We start from the raw sequence: 6,000 nt of genomic DNA on the forward strand, positions 1-6,000 counted from the left end.
GATGAATTTATTTCTATCAATAAATGACTTTTTTAAGTGTTGACTGATATTAGTTGCAATTGTTAAAGAAAGATAGCCATCCTGTCTGAATGTAAATGGTTCATTGATTAATTAAAGCTTCCTCTAGTCCAGTTAGTATAATAGTTCAACTGTCTTATTATATGAATCAGATAAGTGTCATTAATCAAACCATACTTTTAAACAATGTCTATAGTTTATTGGTTTTGGATTAAATGTTACATTATATATGTATGAGACCATAAGTATGTCCACAAATAAATGCTTATAATTATAAATGACACCTATATTGCAAGTTGTTTATTTGTATTTTATGTAGAAACTAAGATTGTAATGCATTATGCACTATCACAAATGTGGATAGGATATGATATACATGTATAAAGATTCGGCCTGGACCATTGATACTTATAATCACCAGAGGCCTGATTTATGTACAGACCAATACATGAAAATAAATACATGTCATTGTATATACAGCAACATACCACAAACACTGAACTAAATGTCTCCTGACTTGGGACAGACACTAACAACATCTTAATAAAAAAAAAAGTGTGACATGCAAGGCTAGAAGTTTTCGAGGAGACATAATGCCTTATGCACCTATTTTATTTTTTCATTGAACTATAATGAGGTTAGCATTGTTAGAGTTATCTCATGTCAAACTTGGAGGAAAAGTGGAGGAATAATTTTAAATTTTAAATGTTTGCACCTGTCCTAAGTCAGGAATCTGATGCACAGTAGTTGTCGTTTGTTTATGTAATATATACGTGTTTCTCGTTTTGTTTATATAGATTAGACCGTTGGTTTTCCCGTTTGAATGGTTTTACACTAGTAATTTTGGGGCCCTTTATAGCTCGTTGTTCGGTGTGAGTCAAGGCTCCGTGTTGAAGGCCGTACTTTAACCTTTAATGGTTTACTTTTTAAATTGTTATTTGGATGGAGAGTTGTCTCATTGGCACTCGCACCACATCTTTCTATATCTACTTATTATCAGTAACAGAATGACTATATTTTTCTGAACTTCAATACCAACTCTCTTAAAATGGATAGTATAATAGAAATTTGTAATTTAGGTTTAACTTAGAGAATGATCTCATTAAAGTTTTAACAAAACTTTCAAAAATAACATAAATTTAGCACTTCTATGTACCTTATAGCCTTAACCTTCATGTCAGAAATAATATTATGGCCGATTTTATAAAATTAGCCAGGAAAATGAGATGTAGGTTTTGTTATTCTAACACATCAGAAAATACAGAACTCCATCCATTATACTTAAAAACAGGACATGTACAGGTGCAACAATGCTCTTGAATATTATATAAGACACAATGCTGGCTATATCTAGCTCGGAGATGAACTCATTTAAAGACAATTTGTCGAGAGTAGAAGGTAAATCACTAGTTAAAATTTCTAATAATTCTGAGTTTTATATTTCTAAAGCAGACAAAAATAATACTACAGTATTACTAGATAAGAATAACTATACTGGAGCAGGAGAAAATCACCTACGTAGCATATACTACGTAGAACTCGAACAACCTAATACTGCATCTATTAGTAAAAAGATAAAAGAGATAATTAGGAAATTGTTTTCTCAAAAATAAATAGATATGAAAACATATACTTTTCTGACACAGAGTCATAACCCTAAACATGGGCACATGTATTTTCTACCTAAAATCCACAAATTTAACCTAGAGGTAGTTAAAATATCTTTCAACAAGGTTTTAAACATTTAAGTATTGAGTTGCATATAGACCCATTGTCAACAAAAGCAACTCCCCAACTTGTAGAATTGAGAAATTCTTAGATCTAATTTTTAAACCTTTATTGAGGAAAGATCCATTCTTCATTCAAGACTCTAAAGTTAGAGAAAGAAAAGATAGAAAACATTTGTTTTCTCATTGCCTATGATGTTTCTCCGATGTATACAAACATGCAAATAAAATATTTGCAAGAAACATTAGTCAACAATTTAGAAAAAATTGACAAGCTATCATATAATTTTCAAATCCCCAAAGTAACAGATTTAGCTGAGCTATAAATAGACCACTTTCGAGTTCATCCGTCACCGGAAAACACTCGTCAATTATACGCGACTTCATGACATCATTTACCAGATAGAGGGGGTCGCCTGTATCCCTGCACTATTAACGTTCATCAAGCGTCTTAGTGATCATCATTGTGCAGGATAAACTAGAAATAGTTGTTGTTTTGTAGGTACTTGATGACAATTCCCTAATGACAGCAGTGCTGAATGTCAATTTTGAGAATTCAATTTGCCGAATAATTCGTACAAAATAGAATTGTAGTTTTCCAACGACTCGCCCAACATTGGAAAGGAAGTGACGACGCCCCTAAATGCTCAAATGACGATCACTAAAATCAGAGCTTTTTACGGAAATGCATCGAACTCGAAAGTTGTCTATGAAAATAGTATTAGAAAACAATGAATTTGAATTTAATGGACACATCTATGAACAAATAGGCGCCCCCATGGGAGGGATTTTGTCGCCTACGTGCACAGATTTACATCTGGCCTCTATATTAAGGGACCGGTCAAAATTTCTTGATGCATGGGACCGGTGCAAAAAGAAAATTGTCTGAAATATTTCTCTTGATCCCATGGTTACTGGTTACCAAGTAAAAAAGTGTGTGTCCCATGTTAAAGCATAAAAAAAATTATCAGAGTTGTGGATACATTTCATGCTACAATGTATTTGGATAGCTGAAAAATAATACTACTATGTGTGAACTGTATCTATTTTGCTATTATAAAGTAAACAAAACAATACATAAGCATATGTTATTGCCAACACAGGAGCCCAAACAGATGACAATATGTTATTGATTATAATAAATGATACATGCAATATTAAGTACCGGTCTTTGTAAGAATCATGCAGGTTCCTGTTGATAGGCGATTCATGACCCATCTTCAAATGTCTTTATATTTTGTTTATGAGGAGGGTATGGTATGAAAATAAGTTTCATGTATTAATTTTTTTCATTTGAACCTTGGTTGCCATGGAAACCATCCTTACAAAATTTTGCCTAAATACGTTCATAAGTAGCCTTTGAAAATTGAAATATAAGGGGTTTTAAAGTCCCATAGAAATAAAGTTAATCAATACAAAAAATATGTATATTTACAGTATTGACAAACAAAACCCCTAACTATACAAAAACGTTAAAATTTTGAATTTACTAAATAGTTTGTTTCCATAGCAACCATTTAAAAATGTGTTAAAATTCGAAAATGAAAAATTTCAAAAAATCTTTAATTTTAAATCTGTTTATCTCCCAAGACCAACAATACCATGAAATGTCATTGACAAATTTTGAAAGACCACATTCTATATATTGATAAAATAAAAAGAAAGTCGTGTGTTTTTTTTTCTTTAAAAAAATAATTTTAGTCAAAAATTGTCAATTTTCACCAAAATTCAGATTACCAAACAGATGAATACTGAAACATTTTGAACTGAAAAAGCTAAAACATTCCATTTATACGTGCATTTCTGACACAAATTTGGTAATTATAAATGAGAATATATGATTGATAGAGATATTTTGGTAGAGAAGGAATTTTTTTCTCTCTGGGCATGGTGCTACCCCCCCCCCCCCCCCTTTTTTCAAAATTCAAAAAATTATTAAAAATTTAAAAGATGGAATTCAATTGTGAACATTTTGAGCATTAAAACATGAAATTTCTTCAAAGGGTGAGAGCAATAATAGAAACCCCCTACACCATTTTTATACGACCCCAAAAAAATTTTGGGATCGTATAATGGTATATATGATGTCGTCGTCTGCGTCGTCTACGTCGTCTGCGTCATCGTCGCCCGAAGACACATTGGTTTCCGGATAATAACTTTAGTTTAAGTGAATAGATCTTCATGAAACTTTTTCAGAAGGTTCAATACCACAAAAGGAAGGTTGGGATTGATTTTGGGGATGATGGTCACAACCGATTAGGAATAAGGGGCCCAAAGGGGCCCAAAACAAGCATTTTTTTAGTTTCAGGATAATAACTTGTGTAGAAGTATTTCAATTGCTCTGAAATCATATCGCAATGTTTAAAAACACAAGTAGAAGGTTTGGATTCATTTTAGGGGTAATGGGGCCAAAGTTTAGGAATTAAGGGCCAAAAAGGGGTCAAAACAAGCATTTTTCTAGTTTCAAGACAATAACTTATGTGTAATTGTATGGATCTCTCTGAAATTGTACTACAATGTTCAATACTGCAATGGAAAGCATGGGATTGAGTTTAAGGGTTATTGCTCCAAGGGGGTTTAAAAAAATGGGGGGGGGGGGGGTTTGTTTACGATTTTTGAAGGGCTTCCTTTTTTTTCAAAATTTTTCAAATTTCGAATTTTGAAAAGTTTCAAGAAGAAATCTTCAATTGCACAGTATTGTGCAATAGATTTGTTAGATCTTTGACCACATTAATTTTGTGACAAAAACCTATATTATTTCAAAAATTTGATCACAATCCAAATTCAGACAGAATCAAACTTGAATATTGTGACCAAATTTGCCCTAACTGTTCAGGGTTCAACCACTGGGGTCGTATAAAGCTGCGCCCTGCGGAGCACCTGGTTATATATTAAGATCTTTTTTTAGAAATGGGGAATGTGTCAAAGAGACAACAACCCAAGCAATCAACAGAAAATAGCCGAAAGGCTGAAAACTGAATGAAGGATAGCTGCGTCCCTAATTACACTTGTTTTGTGCAAATTGAAATTTAAAATCTTTAAGTGCTATTTCATGGTCTTTAAAATTGACTCTGTCCTAGTTTCATAAATTTTGCATCAATGATTATTTGTGTCTTTCAATATATATCAATGAGTGGCTTAAAAATTCCATTTAAATGTTCTTTGTATCTGTCTTTTTTCTTCAAAAGCAAAAAATGCATTTTACCCCTATGTTCCATTTTAGCCATAGTGGCTAAGTTTCTTGAAGTACAAGGAAATAAAATACAAAGTTTATACAAGATACTCCCAAGTTGGGCCGAAATCGATTTAGCATATTCAGAAGAAGACTTTTTTTAAAGTAAGCAAACTAGATGAACAAATTGTGAAAAAATTCTTTAAAGGGCTATAACTCCAGAAGGATTAAATTGACAATTTTGGTCATATAAACTTATTTGTAGATCTTACTTTGCTGAAAGTTGTGCTGTTTACAGTTTATCTTTGTCATTAATAATATTCAAGATAATAACCAAAAACTGCAAAATTTCCGTACAATTAACAATTTAGTGGCCGCAACCCAACAATGGGTTGTTAGATTCATCTGAAAATTTGCTCTCAAGGCTTTAGTGTTTGAGATATAAGCTACACACTGCATGTTACCCCTATGTTCTATTTTTACCCATGGCGGCCATGTTTTTTTACAAAATTGAAAATAAAACACAAACTTTATTCTAGATATCCTAAGGATCATTCAGTTTAAATTTTACTGGAATTGGTTCAGTAGTTTCAGTGGAAAGGTTTCAAATATTTAACACCGAACAGACGACGACGGACGCCAAGTGATGGCAAATTTCACAGTTCCTTTGAAACGGTGAGCTAAAAAAAATACGTCCGTCCTATTAGAAATAAACTGAAAATAAAAAATTAAAAACTTGTACCATCGAGAGCGCTAACGAGGCCACTTTCCATAAATTTTAATATTTTTAAGGGTCATAACTCTTTAAAAAAAGTCCATTGTCCATCATTATAGAACTTAATTTCGAATTTTTTATTTATAAAAATACTATTTTTGATATAACAAAAATAAAAAAATATTTTATTTTTTTTTGTCTTAAAATAGTGGTTTTGATAAGAAAATAACACTCTGTAAAGATTAGACCAATGGACAGTTTTAAGCTTGGTACAGTGTATCCAATTTCATTATCTATGGAAAATACATTGCCTTGTATCGTTTCTTTTGTGGACTAGTATACTATTGCGCAGAGTCAGATTATGTACA

This window comes from Mytilus galloprovincialis, chromosome 11 (assembly GCF_965363235.1).
Source record: "Mytilus galloprovincialis chromosome 11, xbMytGall1.hap1.1, whole genome shotgun sequence".
Lineage (NCBI taxonomy): Eukaryota > Metazoa > Mollusca > Bivalvia > Mytilida > Mytilidae > Mytilus > Mytilus galloprovincialis.